General features: G+C 39.5%; 1 long non-coding RNA gene across 1 annotated transcript; it reads right to left on the bottom strand.

Annotated features, from left to right (window-relative positions):
- On the bottom strand, nt 1-23,346 carry LOC147574827 (uncharacterized). Its single transcript, XR_015243316.1, has 3 exons — nt 23,232-23,346; nt 22,339-22,466; nt 1-1,837 (listed from the first exon to the last, which is right to left on the bottom strand). It is a non-coding gene; the product is annotated as an uncharacterized LOC147574827 (long non-coding RNA).

Below are 23,346 nucleotides of genomic sequence, written 5' to 3'. Positions count from 1 at the left end.
TGAGGCAAAGTATAGTGAATGAACACAATTTCAGAACTAACTCTTATGGAAGTACAAATCTGAGTGCCCCAAAGAATAAAAGGAAATCTCAGCGTAATCTTTTTTCTCTTTGTTAGTAGCTTTATTGACATATAATTCTCATATAAAATTCAGCCTTTTATGTATGCAATTCAGTAGGTTTTAGTATATTCATAGAATTGTGTAAACATCACCAATATTTAATTCCAGAACATTTTCATCACCCTAAAAAGAAACCTCAGATCAATTAGCAGTCACACCCCATTTCCCTCTCCCACCAGCCCTTAGCAATCACTAATCTAATTTGTGTCTCTATCTACTTGCTTATTCTGGACAATTCATACAAATGGGATCATACAGTATGTTGTGTTTTGTGACTCGCTTCTTTCACTTAGCATAATGCTTTCAAGGTCCATTCATGTTGCAGCATGTATCAATACTTCATTCCTTTTTATTGCTGAATAATATTTCATTTCATGAATTTACAACATTTTGTTTATCCATTCTGTAGCTGGTGCACATTTGGGTTGTTTCCATTTTTGAGCTATTATTAATAATGATGCCATGAATATTCATGTACAAGTTTTTATGTAGACTTAGTTTTCAATTCTCTTGGGTATATATGTAGGCATACAAAGGCCATGTCTTATGGTAAATCTATGTTTAACATTTTGAGGAAGTGCCAAAATGTTTTCTAAAATGGCTGCCCCATTTTAGAAATGTACCAGAAATTTAATGATTGTTGCAAATTCTCCATATCCTCCCCAACATCTGCTGTTTCCTTTTTTATTATAGACATCCTAGTTGGTGTGAAATTGTATCTTATTGTGTTTTAATTTGCATTTCTCTGATGACAAATGATTTTGTGTATGATTTCATGTTTATTGGCCATTTGTATATCTTCTTTGAAGAAATGTCTATTCTTTTGCCCATTTCTTGTCTGGGTTATTTTTGTTTTAACTGTTGAGCTGTAAGAGTTCTTCATATATTCTAGACATAATTCCTTTAGTAGATATGTGATTTATAAATATTTTCCTCCCTTCTGTGACTTTTCTTTTCACTTTTTTTTTGGCCTTTTCACTTTTTTGATGGTGTCCTTTGAAACACAAAGGTTTTAATTTTGATGAAGTACAATTTGTAGAATTTTTTTCTCTTATCATTTGTACTTTTGGTGTCATATCTAAGAAACCATTGCCTAAATCTAAGATCACAAAGGTTTATGTCTATATTTTCTATTAATAATTTCATAGTTTGAGCTCTTACATTTATGTCTTTGATCCACTTTGAACCAATTTTTTGTAAGTGTGAGGTAAGGGTTCAACTTCATTCATTGGTATATGGATATCCTGCTGTCCCAATACTATTTGTTGAAAAGACTATTCTTTCTCCATTGAATTGTCTTGGCACTCTCACCAAAAATCAATTCCATAAATGTAAGTTTTTTCTAGACTCTCAATTCTATTTCATTCTATTTCATCGTTTATCCTTATGCCAATACCACACTGTCTTAGTAACTACAGCTTTATAGCAAATTTTGAAATCAAGAAGTGTGAGTCTGCCAGTTTTATTAGTTGCTTTTAAAATTGTTTTGGCTAATCTGGGTCCCTTGCAATTCCATATAAATTTTAGAATCGACTTGTCAATTTTTGCCAAAAAATCTTGGTTTAATCTTAATTTATACCAACATTCAACAGTTTCTGGTCCAGTAGCCAGGACATAAGTGAGGATGTCAGCACTGGAAAAGTCAGTTTCTATATGGTCAGTCCTGGGTAGAGCTTCACTTCAGCAGCATTTGGAAGAACAAAAGCAGGCTTCAGTCCTTGAAGGGGGAAGAGAGTTGACAAGATCTGGGCAGAATACGAAGATCAGAGCCAAGGAATACAACACTCAAGGCCCAGAGATTTGCTATAAGAGCAAGTGACTCTACACCTCAGGTAACCTTAGCCGAAAGCACTGTATACCAGGCATTGTGCTGTGGAAGCATTCAATGCATAAAAGGGATTACTGTTATAATTACTCTGTCACAGAATCACTGATATAAATGAAAAGTCATATTATTAGCTTAGCCCTTCCACCAAAGCTAATTTATAATAATAACCAATATCTGAGAAGCACTTTCCAGTTTATGATACCAGTCACATACACAATCCCACAGGATCCAAAAAACAACTTTCATAGCAGATATTATATATGGGTCAGTTTGTAAACATTCACTAAATTTCTGTTTTTTATAAGACTTTATTTTTAAGTAATCTCTATACCCAACATGGGGATCAAACTCACAACTTCAAGATCAAGAGTCGCACACTGTACTGCCTGAGCCAGCCAGGTATCCCCACTGAATTTCTTAATGACTATTTTAGATACTAGCGATAAAAAAAGACAAATAAGGGAAGTCTCTTTCCTTCAAAAATCAACTTAATAATGGAGATGCAAACATAGAGTATATAATTATATCTGTCAACTAGTATGAAATGTGACAGTAATGGACGCTCCACTCAAATGTTCATGGTAATATAGAGGAAGATGCTTCTGGTCTAACTGGAGATATGTGCTATGTCACAGGAGTAGATACAGAGATCAAAGTTAAACCTATATGTAATAATATATTGTATAGTTATATACAAGGTATATAATTGTATAGTCAGTCAGGGTTCTCCAGAGAAACAGAAAAATAGAACAAATTATCTATCTATCTATCTATCTATCTATCTATCTATCTATCTATAATGAGATTTATTATAAGGAACTGGCTCACTCAACTATAGAGATTGTCTTAATGATGAATTGTTTTATGTGTGGAAGTGTAGCAAAGTGTATTATTCTTCAATACATCTATAAACTCAAGAGTAAAAATGCCCCAGTGCAAAACTCAGTACCTCAGGAAATAATTTCAACAGAGAGGAGCCTTGTCCACACAAAGCTAATAGTTGGTGTGTGGAAAATTACACTGTTGCAGTGAGAGCCTAGAAGTACTTTATCAGGCAAAGTCTCATAGATGTTGAGGAACAGAGAAGCTCACAGATCAAATTAAAATGTTCAAACCTCATATTTTATTAAATCAATTTAAAAGATACAATGAGAATCAAGGGGAAAGAACTGGGGTAGGGTAACACCCTTAGGATATAATGAAAACTTCCACTCAGAATGTAGAGAGTTGGAAAGAGCCTCATTCCCACCTTTACAACAGAAAAAAATCTGCAAAATCTGCAAAATCATGTCTTGAATGCTTCAGATAGTTATGGCTGCAGGGTAACCATCTAACCCAAAATCTAACAAAAAACAGGTATGTCCAAGAAGAGATGGGTCACAAGCACTTGCTTCCCCGGGGCAGATGTGAGATTCCATCCATGCAATCTAGTAAGAAGAACTTATTTTAGCTAAAAATTTTTTTGGACTGCTAAAGGCTGAGTTGAACTAGTATAAAATTATATAATCCCAGCATACCTGGCTGGCTCAGCTGGTAGAGCATGCGACTCTTGAACTTGAGGTCATGAATTTGAGCCCCAAGTTGTGTGTGGAACCTAATGAATGAATGAATGAATGAATGAATGAATGAATGAATGAATAAAAATATTTAAAAAATTATACAACCCCTAGGAGCCACAGAGACCAGTGGCATTTGCATACACATGTGGGCTTTTAAGAATCTCACTCAGTACCCACAGGAAAGACTGGAGGTAGGAGAGACAGAGAAAGTACAGACCTGGGAGAGGGGAATAGCAGCCACTGCTGGAAAGACACAAAAGCCAACCTAGTCCCCTTTCCCTTGAGAAATAAAAGCCCTAAGCCAATGGAAGAAGGGTAACAAACCCTGTCACCTACAGGGCACCCCAAACAAGCAAACAAATTTCTGCTCTTAGGAGAGGGGCAGGAAAATGTTTTGGTCCTTTAGTGTTGCCCTACCACTGGGTTAGGGGCAAGAGCACTGAGAAATCCCAAACCTTGTGACCCAGAAACATAGCCCCTAAGACAGAGATTGAACCTGAGGACTCAACTCCCCAACCCCCACCATCAGGCTAGCAAGCTCTGAGTAACTGGTAACAGCAGTCTACTGCTAAGGGGAGGGCAATAGCATGGAGGGAATTCCGTCTCTAAGGTGTGGGCACAAGGGGAAGACCTAAAGCTGAGGGTGGGAAAGACTCCAGCAAACCAGCCCCCAGCCTAAGTATAAGATAAACTAGAAAAATTTGAAACCCGTACTGAAGGTGCACTAAAGGTAACCACAGCAACAATAAAACACAAACCCGGCTCAACTCCCAACTAACTGTTTCAGCACCCCCACACTAAAGGGCTAGCAAAATAAGAAGCACGTCTACTTTCAGGCATGAATACTATTTCCCACACAAGATGCTCAGCTTTCAATCAAAATTTACCACAAAGAAGCAAGCAAAAACAACACTCTTGTTAAAAAACAAAGCAGTTAATAAATGCAAATATGACCCAGATATTGGAACTGTCAGACAAAGAATTTAAAATAACTACAACTAATATGTTAAAAGCTCTAGCTTGATATAAAAAAACAATCAAATGAAATGCTAGAAATGAAAAACACAGTAACAGAGATGAAGAATTCCTTTGATAGGCTTCTGAGTAGATGTGAAACAGCCAAGAAAAGAATCAGTGAACTTGAGGATAAGAGAATAGAAATTACACAAACTGAAATACAAAGAAGAAAAAAATAGAATAGACCATCCAAGAACTGTGGGTCAATATCAAATTGTATAACACACTTGTAATTTGAATCCCAGGAGAACAAGATAGAATCAGACGAAAGAAATATTTAATGATATGATGGCAAAGAATTTTCCAAAATTAATAAAATACACCAAGCTACAGATCCAAGAAGCTCAGGGAACACCAAACAAGGTAAATACAATACTGCACACACATTATATTCAAACTCTGAAAGCCAGAGATAAAGAGAAAATCTTAAAGTCAGAGCAAAAAACAACATTACATAAGAATTATATATAGTACTGTTGACCTTTGGACAACATGGGAGTTTGGGGCGCTGACCCCTCTGCGTAGTCGAAAATCCATGTATAGCTTTTGGTTCTCCCAAAACTTAGCTATTAATAGCCTATTGTTGACTAGAACTTTTATCAACAACAGAAACACATATTTTGTACGTTATTTGTGTTAAATACCGTATTTTTACAATAAAGTAAGGTAGGAACATCTGGGTGGCTCAGTTGGTTGAACATCCAACTCTTGATTTTGGCTCAGGTTATGATCCCAGGATTGTGGGATCAAGCCCATGTCAGGCTCTCTGCTGAGTGTACAGCCTGCTTAAGATTCTCTCTCTCTCTCTGGCCCGCTCCTCTGCTTGCACATGTGCTCTCTCTCTCTCTCTCTCTCTCTCTCAAATAAAAAGAAATAATAATAGAAAGTAAACTAGAGAAAAGAAAATGTTATTTTAAAAAATTATAAGGGGGGGGTGCCTGGGTGGCTCAGTCTTTTAAGTGTCCCACTCTTGATCCCAGCTCAGTTTATGACCTCATGGTTCCTGGGATTGAGCCATGTGTTGGGCTCTGTGCTGACAGTGCAGAGCCTACTTGGGATTCTCTCTCTCCCTCTCTCTCTCTCCCCCTCCCCTGCTTGTACACATGCTCGCTCTCTCTCTCAAAAATAAACGTTTAAAAATTATAAAACATTAAAAATCATAATAGAGAATACACTTATGGTACTGTACAGTTATTTATTGAAAAAAAAATCTGCATAGAAGTGGAGCCATGCAGTTCAAACCCCTGTTGTTCAACGGTCAACTGTGCAGCACATTTTTAATCAGAGTCTATGTAAGCCAGGAAGAATGAAGGGACATATTTAAAGTTTTGAATGGATGGAAGGATCACATTATATGTATCCTGGGTTATGGTGTTCATATTTCTTGTCCTTCTGCCGTATCGGCCTTCTTCACTGATGGCATAGTTTGAGGATCAGTGTCAGGTTTAAGCAAAGGGGCTTAGAAGATGGAAGGTGACTAAGACAAACACATGCCTGAGTGATGTAAGAAAAAGAATATAGCGTACCAACTAGCCTGCTGAGCAAACTTTTTTGGGCAGAGGTGACGTAGAATCAGAATGATATCATCAATAACTGGCCCGTTTAATACTGAGTGCTTCAATATTGAGTGCTAAGTATTGAATATTGAGTGCTTCACATGCCTCATATTTATTTAGCATATCATGAATATTTTATGTTTCTTGGTCCTTTTTTTAACCTTTCATGTGTGTGTGTGTGTGTGTGTGTGTGTGTGTGTGTGTATAAAACTTTTTTTGTTCTATCCTTTTTATTGTATATTCCAACTATTCAATTTTTTTTTAAAGTTTAGTTTTGAGAGCGGGGGGTGGAGAGGGAGCGGAGGAGGGGCAGAGAGAGAATTCCAAGCAGGCTGTACACTGTCAGCATGGAGCCCAATGTGGGGCTTGAACTCACAAACCATGAGAGCATCACCTGATCTAAAACCAAGAGCCGGACACTTAACCAACTGAGCCACCGAGGTGCCCCTATGGTATCTATTTTTAATATGTCTTATAGATAACTTACTATCTATACTTAACCCGTCTAATTAATTTTATCTACATCTTGCAAGCCATTTGACACACTTTGAATTTCATCCATCCCATTTGTTTTTCTTATCCTCCATAACAGAATTAAATATTATTAAATAATACTGCAAACTCAAATTATGAAAATGCTTACTCTCAAGAAAAGCTGGAGAACCCTGAACCAACAGAGACACACTCTCTGTCTCGTTATGTACTGACCATGACATCCTTGTCTTGTGTCACCTTTGTATCCATTACCATCAAGTTCCAGGACCAAATTGCTGGGTCTGGAACAACATGACCCAAGTCACTGCATTCAAATAACTCTTTCACTGATAACTCACCCCTTTGGTATAATCTGACAGCATCTCCATCCCCAACCTGGCCGTTGCCTCCTTTATCTCATATTTTGGGTAATAAACCTTGGATTTAAAACCCTAAGTGCCCCTGTTTCCCTCTTGTCTGTGTACTCCTCCAATCTCACTTACCTCATCCTCTTCCCATGGTTATATAACTACTCCTGCCACAGGGCTCGACCTTTGTATATATAGGTTTCTATTTGTCAGTAATAAGCTTTGACCAAACCTTGCCCCCAGCCTACTGTTAGCAAATGTATTGTTACTCCACCATTGTTTTGCCCATAGAAGGCAAAAGTCAGTATTTTCCTCTTTTCCACTGAGCCCAGAATTTGGCTGAAAATACTTCTTAACACCACGTTCCAGGTGGCCCATCACAGTCAATCAAAGTAGACAGTTAAGAGAACACCTAATTGCTAACTCGAATCTCTTCTTTCACTATGGATTATTCAGACATAAATTAGCTTAGCCTAATTTAACATGGCATAGCCCTAGACTTCCCCAGGTTATGGTCCAGCTTAACAACTGGTACCTGGTAACTGATTAAAAGCTGTTAAATCACTCTTAATAAATATTCACCTTGATGAATGTTGCATTGACTATCAGAGATCTGCTACAGTTCCCTCAATTTGCTGGCACTTCAATGTCTCCATTATATCCATGCTGTTCTTTTTGCCTAGAATGCCCTTTCCATCTCAGCTACATGTATCTTTCTAAAAAGAAATCTGATCACATGCCCCAGTTGCTTACAAACTTCACTGGCTCCCTGTCGATTATAGGATAAAGGATACATCTGTCAGCATGGCATAGAGGACGTTCTGTGAGCTGCCTCTGGCTTACCTCTTCATCCATCTCACATTAGACCCCTTCTTCCCTTATGCCTTACAATGTATCCATGTCAAACCATCTTCAATTTTCCAAAGTCATCATTCCTCCACACTTTTGTTCAAATTGTTCCTGCTTCATGAAATGTCCTACTAATACCATCTGCCTTGTAAAGGTCTACTTAGACATTTCAAGTCTCAGCTTAAGTATCACCCCCTCTTTGAAGATTTTTGTGACCTGAAAAATAACTAGTATAGCTGATATCTCTTCTGAGTTTTTTGAGAGACAAAAAATCCATGGGCTTCTTACATTTCTGCTCATCCTGCCAGCACAACGATTCCCTTTGTTTCAGACTATCTGTTCAAGGATGTTTGAGCAGATAGCCTTGGAAGACATTGTCTCTTCCTCCACAGCAGAGGGCAGGTTTGTTTACTGTCTAGTATAATCAAGATAATGTCTCTCTCTGGGGCAAAGGTCAGGTAGGTTTACTGACCTTTATAAAAGATTCAGATTCCCTAGGCTCAGGGTTCCTCTCCTATAATGCAGTGTACTGCATGCTTAGGCATCACTTGGCCCTATGTGCATCACCTAGTAGGAACTGGCCCTTGGGGAATGGGCAGAAATGCTAACAATCTAGCTACCACTATTTTCATGAACAATATATTCTTCTGTCTTTGATCAAGAAGACTCATGTCTTTTGCCAATATCCATGAAATTGTGTCAGGCTAACTTATTAGATTATATGTAGGGTGAGAGAGAACAGAAAAAAAATGTATTGGTCATTACCCTCGTACTCTGACACAAAACTCCTAAAACCTTTGTAATTTCCTAAGTGATAAGAGCACGAGAAGCATCTTTTTTTTATTAGAATAAAATTAGGGTACTCTGGCTATCCTTGTGGCTTCTGGTCACCAGAAAGACCAAGCCATGATTAGAAGCCTGGAATTTTCAGTCTCACCCTCCATTCTGCTGATAGGGGAGAAGGGCTAGTAAGGAATTAATTGATCATGCCTACATGAGAAACCCTCCACAAAATCCCAATAGCATGGAGTTCAGGGAGCTTTCAGGTTGGTGAATATATGTATATACCAGGAGGTGACATACTCCAACTCCTTGGGGACAGAAGTTCCTGTGCCCAGGACCCTCCTAGATTTTTCCCCTATGTATCTCTTCATTGGCTATTTATCTGTGTCCACTTATCATATCTTTTAATAAACTGGTAAACTTAAGTATTTCCCTGAATTCTGTGAGCAATTCCAGCAAATGACCAAACCAAAGGGAGAAGAGGTCCTGGGAACCTCCAATCTATAGTGAAGTCAGATAGAAGTTGTGGGTGAGCTGGAGACCTACTACTTGCAACTGGCATCTCAAGTGGGCGGTGGTCTAATGGCATTGAGCCTTAACCTGTGGGATCTGATGCTATTTCCACTTCGTGTCAAAATTCAGTTAAATTCTAGGATACCCAACTTGGATATCCACAAGTTGGATATCCAACTTGTGTTGCAGAGAACTGCTAGCTGTGGAGAAAAATCCCTACACATTTGGTGTCAGAAATGTTGTGAGAGAAAAGCAGTGTGAGATTAAAGGAGAAACACAGGAGGGAAGAACTGGGTATTTATCCAACTCACAGGGTAAAATCTCAGACCCTTCACAGTGCTTCACTTGGCCTCTGAAACACTTCTAACAACAACAACAAAATCATTGTATTGCACTTATTAGACATCTACTATGTGGTAGGTATTGTAATCTGATCCCAAGGATAGAAAGCCAAAGAGACATACTCCTACCTTCAAGGAGTTTATACTCCAGTGCAGAAACAGGACACAAACAATTAAAATTCTTCAAGACAGTTTATAAGCTGGGGCTTATAAGAACACAGAAGACAGAACATACAAGCCTGTTGAGGAAGGCTTCAGAGAGGTGGTAGAGATGAGGATTTTCTCAGGCAACAAGAGAAAGGGTATTACTGCCACAGAGAGGCAAATTCTAACTACTAGAAGTCCAAAATCTGTTCTAATTATCTGCTGGTATGTAACAAAGGATCCCAAACGTAGTAGTATAAAATAACCACCATTTTATTATGTTCATTGGCCTGTGAAATAAGAATTCAGAGAGGACAGAGCAGGAAGAACAGCTTATCTCAGCTCCATAGGTCTTGGGCTTCATCTAGAAACACTGGAGAAGCCTATAAATGTCTGTGAGTGGCTCAAATGCCAGAGGACTGGAGTCATCTGAAGGTAGCTTCACTCATGCTCTGGTGCTTGGGTCAGGATGACTCTAAGCCTGGATTCACCGGGGACTATGCATAGGAGGATCTACACATGACCTCTCCATGTGGGTTTGGATTCTCACAGTATGGGAAGGAAGCCTCTAGAGAGTGAGTATTCCAGGAAAATCTGCAGTAAGCTGCACAACTCTTATGATCTGGTTTTGGAAGCCACTTAAGCATCATTCTGCTATAATCTCTTGGTCAACATAGTCATAAGGTCACTCAGATTCAAGGAAATGAGACATGTTTATCATATCAGAATTGGGGGAATTTCAAATAACGAGGGGCTATATAACACGTTTGGAGAATTATTAATAGTTCATTACTATCAGAGGATGATGTGCCACAGGGGAATGTAGCTGAACAAGTAGGCGATGCTCTATATTATGGAGGGCATGTTGACCTTGAAACTCCTTAAGAAGAAGCTTAGATTTTTGTCATGTGTGTGATTATACTAATTATCAACATCACTATAGACAAGGAGAATCGTTTAAGAGTTTTAAGTAGTAAAATGACCTCAAGACTCTAGCACAAATACTGGCACACAGCAAGCTTTGGAATAGATATTTCTGGTTGCAAGTCATATAAAATGCAATTCAAGCTGGTTTGAACAATAAAGGTTAACTTACTGGTTCACATAACAAAACTCCCCCCCAAAAAAGATTGTAGGCATAGCTTTAATAAGTTTCTTATCACGCTAGGGCTCTGGCTTCATTTATCTGTGATTCTCTTGGCTCTGCTCCTCCCTGTGCTCACTTTATCCTCGTATTGCATTTCCTCATGGAGCAAGTACAACTATAATAATTCTAGGTCTCATATCTGCATGCCACACCCCCAAGAGGCAGAGAGAACACCCTTGATCTAACATTACAAGTAGAACTTTAGATTCTTTCTAATTGTTAGGGTTAGGTCAAATATTGCATAGGAAGCAACCTCTGTGTCAAAGGAGATGGAATGGCTTAGGTCACATGCTTCATCTGTAGAATCACAGGGACCTCAATGTGGAAATAAGAGGCTTGTGGAAAGGAGAAAGAGGGAAATGAATGTCTATGAGTAAAGAACAAGTGTACAAGTTGGCTGCTATAAAAATTTGCTAGACAGAAAAAAATTTCCAGCAGTAATGATCCGTGTGATCTAACATGATCTCTCCAGTACAAGTGTAAAGGAGGTGGATAAGACAATAAGAGTAGTGGCAAGGATATTGGTAAAAAGGATACTGCAACAGAAGTGAGGTCCAGAAAAAGGGATAGAGAGTGAGGAAGTGAGTGAGAGAGTGAGTGTGTGAGTGATTATGACACTTCTGAACTTGTCCTTCCTTGAAGATCTGAGAAGCTTTGCTGTATGCTCTTCCTCCTTAATAATTTCTGAAATTTCCCATGACCTCAGCTCTCCCTGCAGCACAACATACAACTCATTCCTATCCATCCTCTGGCTACCATTTTTCTTATGAAAACAATTTCTTCCAAGGTCACCAGCAACCTTCCGTTTGCCAAATTCAGTGGGCATTTTACAGACCTGCTCTTACAGGACTGACTGCTGTATCTGGAAAACTACTAAAAACCCTGTATGACCTGGATGTCTACAGCATCATGCTCTTCTGATTCTTAAAACCTTTCCTTTTTCATTCAGGTTTCTTTGTCCTGCCCCAGAGCCTTAATTATGAGTGTGTTTCAGAGACCTTTCCTGGGGTTTTTTTTGTTTTGTTTTTCGTTTTTTGCTTTTCAGACTCTAGCCCAGCACTATACAGGAGCCACTGACACATGTGGCTCTTGAGCATTTGAAATGTGCTGTGAGAAGAAAATATATTCTAAATTTCAAACACATAGTACAAAAAAAAAAGTAAAGTATCTCATTAATTTTTTATATTGAATACATACTGAAATGCTAACATTTTGCATATGTTGGGTTAAGTAAACTATATTATCCAATTAATTTCAACTGTTTCTCTTTTGCTTTTTAAAAATGTCATTGGTCCTTCTTTTCTTCCTTTTACTTCAGAATTTAAAATTACGTATGTATTTAAAAATACATTTCTACTGGACAGTGCTACTCTAGGCACTCTCTCTAGGTGACCTCATTCAGTATTAGAACATCTCAAACCATCTGAATCTAATCTCCCTTTTCCCCTGACCTGCTGGCTTGGTATTTCCATTTGGGTAACAGGTAATAACAGCAGACATATATATTTATGGCTTTCTATGTGCCAGACACCATTCTAAATACTTTACCTGTATCAATTCTTATATAACCTACAGCATCTCTGTGGGATTGGTATTATTATTAACCTTTTACAGATGAGAAAACTAAAGCACAGAGAAGTTAAATATGTCCAAGCTCACACATCTAGTAAGTGGTGAATACCAGACACAAGTACAGTCCCTCCAAGTCCATTCTCTCCCTGCTCTATGCTATACAACTTCTAGATAGCCGTCACAAACCCAAAACCCCACTTGTCTACACAGATGGGCCTTCTTGCCCTCTGCTTACACTTCTAGTCAGGTTTGGCCAATGGGAGATCCCAACAGATCAGAGGGACAGCTCCAAATGACATCAATGTTTAGCTCTCTTCCTTTACCTCCCTGCAGGGCTGCAACTAACCAAGCGCTTCCCTTGTTTCTTGACTGTGGTCATAGTTGTCAGATAGCCCTGTATCCAGGTTCCACTGGCCTTTCCCTCCAGGTTTTGGGTTTGTCACAGCATTCCTTCTTCCACCCCACTATTATTAGTCCCAAGGGGATACTTTATTCTTTGTGGTCTTTACACTCTGCTCATATTTTTGTAAGTAACTTAATTACTAAACCATCCTCACATTGCTCAACCTGAGTATGATTCCTGTTTCCTGTGGGGACCCTGACCAAAACCTACATGTTCCTTTTTCTGTATTCGTTAACTTAGTTGGTGGGACCATAAATACCTAGTCACCTAACCTAAAACCTGGGGGTCATATTCTGTTTTATCCTCTTTTTCCCCACACCCAGCTCCTACATCTAACTTTTACTAGGTCTTGCTAGTTTTGCTTCCTACTGGCACTGTCTTCTTTTTTTCCTTTTAATTCATTTATGTTGAGGTGGGGGAGGGGCAGAGAGAGAGGAAGAGAGAGAATCCCAAGCAGGCCCCATGCCTTCAGCACAGAGCTGGATGCAGGGCTCAAACCCAGGAACTGTGAGATTACGACCTGAGTCAAATCAAGAGTCAGACCCTCAACCAACTGAGTCACCTAGGTGCCCCTGGCACTGTCTTCTTTAGGCCCTCACCATCTCTCCCTACATCTGGGTACCAGCCCCTAATGAGTCCTATACAAACCTATCCTCAGTAGCACAGCCAAAGTGAACTCTCTAGCATGAAAATCTCAGCAGGACCACCCCCACAACCCCATCCTTGTTTGAAACGCCTCCATATCTCCATGCCTCCAATCAACTCTGCTTCCCCTCTAAAGACCACATCCCATCAGGGTCTACCTGACAGTCCATCCTCCAAAAGCTGTAGACTGCTTGTGGTTCTAAGCTCATACTGCTAACACATTGTTTCTCACCTTTGTGCCTTTTCACTTGACTTCTGCTCACCACCTCCACTATCACCCACACCTACTGCCAGCCTGGCCGACCCCTACTCATCCCACACTGCTCTGCCTAGCATGACAACATGATAACATGATAACATGATAACATAATAACATCCCTTCACGCAGGCATCCACATAGCTTATTCTGGGTAAGGATTCTCTTTCAGTGCCGTGCTGACACTCTATAGCATTTTACCATCCTGTCTTTCCATTACAGCTTTGTATGTCATTGTCCCTTGAGGGGGCAGAATCTGCCGCCTCAAAATATGCCCTTGACCATAAGGATTACTTTGAGCTAAAGACACTTGAAAAATAGCGGTACAAGAGAGATATTGACTTACCCTTTCTTCCTGAAAGCCAAAGATAAAAATCTTATATGAAAGATGCCTTCCCTATACCAAGAGGAAAGACACATTCTCATCACCAGAAATGAAGAGCTAAGGTAGAGAGAATTCTGTACAAACAGACCTTATTAAAATACCCTTTTCTTTAGTCTTTCCATATATTTTAGTTACTTTTCCACAATTGCCTCTCTTGGTCCAACCTAATATATAGGCACTTAGGTTTTGCATTTCTTTGGGTCTTCATTTCTTTATGAGAACTCCTATGTCACATAAAACTTACATTAAATGAATGTATATGCTTTTCTCTTATTAATCTTTTTGTTACAGAGCCCCAGCTGAGAATCTAATATGGGTAGAGGAGCAAATTTCCTTCCCTACACTCCCATTCACCTTCATATCCCAAGCCCAGCCTAGTGCTCAGCACCTAGTACATGTCCAAGGAATGTTTTGTTGAATGAGTATATAGAGAGTAACTGTTACATTCAACCACAGAACATGAAGTCACTTACAAAGGCATATAATTTTAACGATGTAACTCAAGACTCAACTTTTACCTCATTGTTATGCAATTCCAGGAAACTGTCCTTCCAAATCACCTAACTCACTCTGTATTTAAAGACCCAATCTCAATTTGTGTTCAGTACTTCAAGCCAATGTTTCTACACTGGGTACCTGTAGAGACATGCACTCTACCCATTAGGATATTTAGTATTTTTCTTATAATCTTTCTCCCTAAATTGTGTTTTCTGTGGGTGATTTCTTAGCTTTTTCCTGAGCAGTATGCCCTTGTATACAGAAATCCATCACTCAGTCTTCTCTTCCTTATTTCTTTTTTTTTTTTTTTTTTCAACGTTTATTTATTTTTGGGACAGAGAGAGACAGAGCATGAACGGGGGAGGGGCAGAGAGAGAGGGAGACACAGAATCGGAAACAAGCTCCAGGCTCCGAGCCATCCGCCCAGAGCCCGACGCGGGGCTCGAACCCGCGGACCGCGAGATCGTGACCTGGCTGAAGTCGGACGCCTAACCGACTGCGCCACCCAGGCGCCCCTCTTCCTTATTTCTAAAAGTGCCTAACTCTTTCACTAAATTTGAAAACTTATAGTGCTTAACTCACTGCTAATTGACCGTATTCCACACTTTCAAAGGCACCTTATTCTGTTTTCCAAAATGGCATTTAACAAGCTGACTTGACCATGAGTCCTGGTATAAAAATCACTGCAAAGGAAGGGATCATTCTCTCGGTGACAGTTTTATAGTATTCTTTTTATTTTTTAAAATTATGTTTATTTATTTTTGAGAGGCAGAGAGAGACAGAACCTGAGTGGGGGAGGGGTAGAGAGAGAGGGAGACACAGAATCCGAAGCAGGCTCCAGGCTCTAAGCTGCCAGCACAGAGCCCGATGTGGGGCTCGAACTCACAAACCACAAGATCATGACCTGAGCTGAAGATGGACGCCCCTATATAGGTGCTCCTATAACATTCTTTCTCTCCACTTCTTCCACTCTAGACTCACCCAAAGAAAACTGATCACTTTCTTTAAAAGCTTTAAATCAGAGAGATTGATTATTTATTTTTCAGGGTTCCATGTATTTTCAAATTACGACTGTTTTTTTTTTCTCCCTTTGTCTATTTTAAGGGCTCTGAGTGAAAATCTACATGGAAGGTGAGAAGGGAGAAGATGTAGTTCAAGGTTACATTTTTTTATATTCTTTACTTGTCAGTAATTAAAATCTTAGCAGATAAGTTGGGGATCTTTTAGATTTTCTTATAAAATAAAATTATTCTAACTATTTAAGCTATTTTTTCAGAATAAATCTCCTTTAGAAAATTGCAAATGTTTAATATATTTTTTAAATAACTAGAATTCCACATAGAAGACATGTACTATTCTTGTGTTTTCACCTTACCCCATTTCCTTCCTTACTTTAGTATTGTCTGGGGGTAAATCAAGTGTACAGAAGAAGAGACAAACCCCAGAGTAAGTGCTATATATCATGTCCTACCCAGGCCCTTCAGTCTCCTTCTAGGTCAGATTCTAGCTAGTCCACTAAGAAATGGTAGCTACCAAGATGATAGGCCAAATATACTCTTTCTTTGGGAAAAAAAAATCAATATTGTTATTCTACCTTACTACATTTATGTTAGAAACTATCCCATATAATTATTGACTTAAATAAAACACTTGAATGGCTTTGTACAAGGAATAACTTATAACAATTATACTCTTATACAAACTCTTGTTCCAGATAAAAAATGACTAGAGTGAATCTGACAACAAAAGTTTCAGCTATCCTTCTTGGACTCCTTAGGCAGGCATAACTTAACAGTGCGAACTCTGTGCTCACCAAGGATATGTATTCTTTAGTTACACCAAGCTAAGTCTGTTACTGCTGCATTCCTGGAGTTACAAAGGTATGTAAACGCAGAGATGGCATCATGAGCTGGTGACCTGCCATTGCATAGGGATGCTCCACTTGCAAGAGCCTTGTGTGCCCATGTGTGATCTGCTGTTGCTATCTGGCAATCCTTAATTTTTGCATAACGCACCCTAGTTTTCCATTTGCACTAGGCCCTGCAATTATGTAGCTAGTCTCGTTGGGAGGTAGGAACCATGAAGCACAATTTGGGGAAAAAAAAGACTTAATCCTCTATACGTTCTTCAATGGAATCAGGTCAACCACACTCCAGAAAGCAAAAGGATTCCCTTTCCTCACATTGGTTATTTTCTTCACCTAGATCATTTCATATGAAGATGAATACAGTATCCTGAAGAGACTAAAAAAGGATCAGAAAAAGAAATAATCAGGTGAACTTATTTTTTATTTTTTTAATTTTGAAAAATATTTACTTTAAGGGAAAGTGCAAGAAGGGGAGGGGCAAAGAGAGAGGGAGACAGATGATCCGAAGCGGTGTGCTGACAGGTTGATACGGGGCTTGAACTCCAGAACCTCGAGATCATGACCTGAGCAGAAGTCAGATGCTCAACTGATTGAGCCACCCAAGTGCCCCATGAACTTATTTTTTATATTAGAGAAAATATTATTTTGGTGAGAAAATACAGTTAGTGATTTTTTTTTAAACTATAGATCTTGGGACATTTAGATTCCATTTAAATACAATATTAAGACTAAACCACTATAGAAACTTCTAGGGGAACAACTGTATAAGATCACTTTCTTTTCAGTACTTAAATTTTGATAAAGACTTAAACTTATTTAAATTTGAGGAAAAACTTTTTTCAGAAATTTGATACTGATGAATTCATTGATTTGGTTTTTATCCCTGCTCTACTCTGAGAGGCAATAGGGCACAGTATGAAAATCAAGGTCTTAAGGAGAGATGGATTTCAAACCCAGCTGAATTCATCCTTGGGCACATTCCTTAAAGACTCTGAACTTCAGTTTCCTCAACTTTAAAACTGAGTGACTAATACTCAGCCCATAGGGTTCTTAGGATCATTAAACAACACAATGCATGGAAAATATGTGACAAAGCGGCAAAATACCAGGAATTCAGTCAGGTGCTATTGTTGTTGGTATTATTATTGTGTTTGCACTGTTATTAATATTATTCCTCTCTCCTCTTCTAGTGGAAGCCCTGTCTAAAATGACCTCATCTTTCTGTGAGCTGGATAAAGTACTTAACATCTTGGTGCTACAATATCCTCATTTATGAAATGGTCATTAACCTACAGTAGCATCTAGCAGGTACAGGCACTCAGTAAGCAATACCATGAAAGCTGGGGTTCAGGACTTTGGGAATGTGTGGCACATAAACAGAAATATACATCAATTCCTCCAAATTACTCCATATCTTTATTTTAGCGTGAATTGCATTTGAGGGTTTTCTTTTTTAGTAGGTAACTTCCCTGATCATGTATAAGAAATACTTTCATGCATTATCTCATTTTATGAGGTCATGCAGCTGGAAAATGACAGAGTCTGGAATTCTGACTATAAATTCTGTCTATCTTATTTTGTCTACTTATTCTATCAAATATTTGGAGACTCATTATAGTGCTATCTGCAGGAAAATTACTTGCACATTACTTATAATAGACAGGTAAGAGCACTCCATAGTCAAGACTTGTTCAGCGCTTAGAAACTAAGCTCCCCTCTTCCCCCAGCTGATGATGTCTGTGTGTCACAAGGTTATCAAATTGAGAAGAACAGGATCTAGATTGTGAATACAGAAGGCCATACCCAGAGTCAATAGGGACTTAGTGAAGATAAATTTTCTTGTGTCTCAGTCCCATCTTAAATCAGCTCTGAATTTACGTAATGGTGTTAGTTTAAGTTCCTAATTTCAAAAAAGCCTTATTTTTTTATTTTTTTTTTCAAACGTTTATTTATTTTTGGGACAGAGAGAGACAGAGCATGAACGGGGGAGGGGCAGAGAGAGAGGGAGACACAGAATCGGAAACAGGCTCCAGGCTCTGAGCCATCAGCCCAGAGCCTGACGCGGGGCTCGAACTCACGGACCGCGAGATCGTGACCTGGCTGAAGTCGGACGCTTAACCGACTGTGCCACCCAGGCGCCCCCAAAAAAGCCTTATTATGTCCTTATTAGCAAGCAACAAAGAAAAGCAACCCATCCTACGGTAAAAACTCTTTTCTTGTAAAATGTTCCCCATGGTAGACAGTACATGGCGGGGGGGGGGGGGGGGGGACTTGTCTACCCTCTTAAATCCTCTGTCTCCCTGTTTCAGTCCCACTCCATTTGGCCCCAGACCTCTACTTGGTATGAAACCCTGTGCTCCAATCCAAACTCACCTTCTTCAGGTGACCTTGGGGCCAGTCAGACAGGCCGCAGATCGCTCACAGGACTGCTCTCCTTTAGATGTTTAGTCTTTCTTTTGGTAATGGATGAGTGCTTACTCATCTCACACCCTTCCTGTCTCCAACAAGGCCCACTGGGAATGGGCCACACTTCAAGACAACACTCTACATTATTTTCTTGGTGGCCCTCTGGGAAAAATTAACTCTTCCCTTCAAGCCACAAAACTGTGAGAAATGGTAGAGTGAGTTCTTGGCACAGGCTTAGTATAGCTCCTCTTTCTTGCGCACGAAGTATTGGCACAATTTATGTAAGGGTGGTAATAAACATAAACCAGTCATGCGAAAGCCGTTGCCACCTATATTATAAAACCTCTGGGTTTTACCTTTTAACTCTCTGAGTTAACCCTTCTAGAAGCTTCCATATGGGATTTTTTAAATTAAGTTATAGAAATAGAGTTTTGACATCCTCTGGTATAAATGAAACAAGAAAGACATTATACTTCCCTTTTTTTATCTTGCTGCCAGCAAGCTCTAGATACAATGAGAGAACAACAGCAACTCTTGTGGCTAGCATATTTGCCTCCTCCTCTTTTCCACCTTATTAACTTTTAAAGTTGGTTCAAGTAATTTTTGAAGAAGGTAAAAATAAACCATTACATATGAATGCAAGGAAGGCTTCAGTTTTCCAAAGGCTTTCAAATATACCATCAGAAAGAAAAACATTCCTAATATCTTGCAGTATACTTGGGAAACAAAGAGGCAGACCAAACCTTTCTCATCCTCAAATCCGTAACCTGGAGTTGTGGTTCTGCAGAATTTTGTCTCAGTAGGTCTGGGAAGAGGCCTGAATATTTGCATCTCTAACAAGTTCCTAGGTGATATTGATACTGCTGATCAGGGACCAAAATTTGAGAACTATTGACCTGAAGGAGTTTCTCATCTTGTTAGAGAGACACAGGTAAAGAAGATATTGACAGAAAGTGTATTTAAATAAAGAAACAAAATAGAGGTGTCTAGGTAGCTCAGTCTGTTAAGTATCTGACTCAGTTTCAGCTAAGGTCATGATCTCACAGTTTGTGAGTTTGAGCTCCACCTCGGGCTCTGCAATCCCAACAGCCTGCTCGGGATTCTCTTTTTCCCTCTCTCTCTGCTCCTACCCCCAACTTGCTTTCTCTGTTTTTCTCTCAAAAATAAATAAATAAACTTAAAAAAAAAAAGACAAAATGAACGAGAATAGAAAGTAGGTACCAAGAAGTAACACAAATATTGGAGAAAATAAAAGTCCAAGAGCACAGGGAAACCAGAGACCTGGAGCAGCCTGCAAGGCTTTGGAAAAGGAGATGAGGCTTGACCTCAGCCTGAGATGAAAACCAGATGGGGAAGGCAGGTCAGGCAGGGGGTAGATTTGAACAAACTCAGGAAGCAGAAATGTTTACAATGTGTCTAGTGAATGGAGCCCACAGAATGTAGTATCCAAAGAGCTTAGTCAACATTTGTTGAATAATGGAGAATGAAGAGATTTGATTGGTGGAAGCAACAATTCTCCTTCAAGTAACAGTGGGAGGATCATGGAGAATGTAGTATCCAAAGAGCTTAGTCAACATTTGTTGAATAATGGAGAATGAAGAGATTTGATTGGTGGAAGCAACAATTCTCCTTCAAGTAACAGTGGGAGGATCATGGAGATGTGATCAAGGAAGGAATGAATTATGATGAGTTTTGAATATGAAATCAAGGAAATCAAGAGGTTTGATTTTAGTTTTTTAAGCAATGAGAATTCATTGACATTGTTGGGTTGACTTGAGTAAGTAGAATTTTCACAACCTGGTATAATGATATTACATACAGCATGTAGGTAGGTATTATATATGTTAATACTAATAGTAGGGTGCGTGGCTGTCTGTTGGTACAGCATGTGACTCTTGCTTTCGGGGTTCTGGGTTCAAGCCCCACGTTGGGTGTAGAGATTACTTAAAAATAAAATCTTTTTAAAAATATTAATAATTGGTTAATATTAATATATAGTATTAATTATAATATTAATATGTAGTATTGATTATATTATTAATTATAATAATTATTATAATAACTATTGAATATTAGTATGATTGATTTTTGTGGCTTACTGCCCATAAATCAATGCAAAGGAAGAGAGACTTTTCAGATGAGGAATTTAAAGGAACAGGTCAGAGACTGGTATATAGGGAGGAGAAGAGAAAGCCAATGAGTCCAGGTTTTCAAGCCTGGGTGAGAAGAACAAAGATAAATTCACTTACATAAGGAAATGTGGAGTAGGGGAGAGGTTTTGGAGAAGAGATTATGAGTTTTGTTTTAAAGCAAGATGGCAGGGGGGCGCCTGGGTGGCGCAGTCGGTTAAGCATCCGACTTCAGCCAGGTCACGATCTCGCGGTCCGGGAGTTCGAGCCCCGCGTCAGGCTCTGGGCTGATGGCTCGGAGCCTGGAGCCTGTTTCCGATTCTGTGTCTCCCTCTCTCTCTGACCCTCCCCCGTTCATGCTCTGTCTCTCTCTGTCCCAAAAAAAATAAATAAACATTGAAAAAAAAAAAAATTTAAAAAAAAAAAAAAAAAAAAAAGCAAGATGGCAGGAATGGGGGAGGGGGGTTGGAGGTGAGGTCCAGTAAGCAGTAGAGATGTCAGCTTTGGTTTAATTAGAAGATAGGGCTAGAATCATGGGAGACATTCTCACAGAGGTGACAATCTAGTCATAAGAAATGAGACAGTAACCCCCATGCCAGCCTTTCCTCCTTGGCCCCCTTTATTCCCATACATCTCCCTCCAGCACTCCTAGCTCTGGCAAGTCACAGCTTCAAGCCTTTTCCAGCCTTGCATGCTATCAAGGAGTTGCACATCAGTTGCACAGAACCACACTTGCAGGCAGGCTGGCTCCAGCCAGACTTTAACAGACTTTAACAGTCCAGAGGCCAGACTTTAACAGACTTTGCAGGGCCTGGAACTTAGCAGCCAGATCCTACAGCAACCCTGGCAGGCCTTAGCTATCAGCAGTGGACAAGACAGCAGCAAAGCCCTCTGTAACCACATCCTGGGGGCAAGTCCTGACAAGAGAGGGAAAGATCAGTCCAGGGCTGGGGCTCAGGTAGGCAACCAGCTCCTGCTAGGTTTTGAATGCAGTTGGAGGCAAATCAGGAGAAGATGTTATGGTAGCAACCCAGGCCAACAGGAATGTAAAGGCAGAGGGGAAGGTGACAGCACTGAGGATAGTTCGGGGATAAAAATCCCCAGGGGCCTTCTGGTGAGGAGGGAAGACTGAAGGGAGAATCCAGGGGAGGTGAGAATGAAGAGTTCCTTCAAGTTTAGAGAGCCGGTAGAAAAGAGAGGAACATGAGAGCTAGAAACAGTATGATTTGGCAAACTGGAAGCTCTAGGGAAAAGCTGAGGGGGTTAGTTCATCACCAGAACAAGAGGACTAAGATTATAAACAGTGACTTAGAGTAAAGTGGAAGAAAATGGGGTCCTTAGAAGAATTACAAAGTGAAACAAAAAAAAAAATGAGTATTTCTTAGATCTCGGAGTTCAAGATGATTTAGTGCATCTAAATGTGTGACAGATCACCATGCACAATTCCAGTGTGCTACTGAATCTGAATCAGCACATACCTATTGTACAAATAGCATCCCAGGTGTTCCCGATATTCAGCCAGTTTAGAGAACTGGTACAGTGGATACAGAGCAGGTAACCTGATTCAGGGAGCTGTTTGGTCTTCCTGTTCCAACAGCAGAGAAGCCTGGGAAGAAAACAGGAAAGTAGAACCATGGGGCCTTGTGGGACCAAGGTCATGAGTTGCATGATAAAAAAGGGAATGCAGAATTTTGGAAATTTATCATGTATAAAGACTGGGGATCTGGAAAGTAGCAAGGAAGCCCTGATCATTAATTCCCAAGGTAATTAGTGGTAAGATCAGGAGGAGGAAATTTGACAAAACAAAATTTGCACTTTGAAATTGCACTTTGAAAATGGCCTGAGAATGATTAGAACCGATTTGCTAATTAAACCCATGTACCTGTGGAAAGTTTCCGAGTACTAACTATGTGCCAAGTACAATGTGAGTAGTTTTATAACCTTATTTTATTTAATCATAATGAAGACAGCCTAAGGCAGATGTTATCACCATTTTCCTGGAAGCAACTTAAGCTCTAAAGAGTTAAATATCTTGTCCAGGTTCCTAATCCAAGACTGTGTTCTTTCTGTGGCATGGTCCTGCCATCACAGAATATTCTGTGTTCCTATCACTGCTCCTGAAAACCAGGCTAAAGGAGACAGACTGCCTAATAACCTTAACTCCACTTCTATAGCTTGAGGGGCTGGAGGAACCCCAAGATTGACCATAAGGGAAGGAACGATGTGATTTATCACACTTTCTTTTATGACAAAAGGATACAGTGCTTATTCCATTGAAATAAAGGGAGGAATTAAATACATGGGTTACAGTCTTGCTTTTCTTCTATACTAAGAAATATGGGGGAAAAAAAAGCAGACTTTGAACTCTTACCATGTTCTGTAAAGACATATTACTTTAAAGTCACAGTGAGTCAGCCAGAGAGAGGTCATTCTCAGCTTTTCCTGAAGCTCTGTTTTCTCAAGCATACTCCCAAATACTAGATCTT

Source organism: Puma concolor, chromosome D4 (genome assembly GCF_028749965.1).
Source record: "Puma concolor isolate L17-30 chromosome D4, mPumCon1.1.hap2, whole genome shotgun sequence".
NCBI classification, from domain to species: domain Eukaryota; kingdom Metazoa; phylum Chordata; class Mammalia; order Carnivora; family Felidae; genus Puma; species Puma concolor.
Note: the sequence above shows the minus strand (reverse complement) of the source record. Positions and strands in the feature narration are given on the sequence as shown.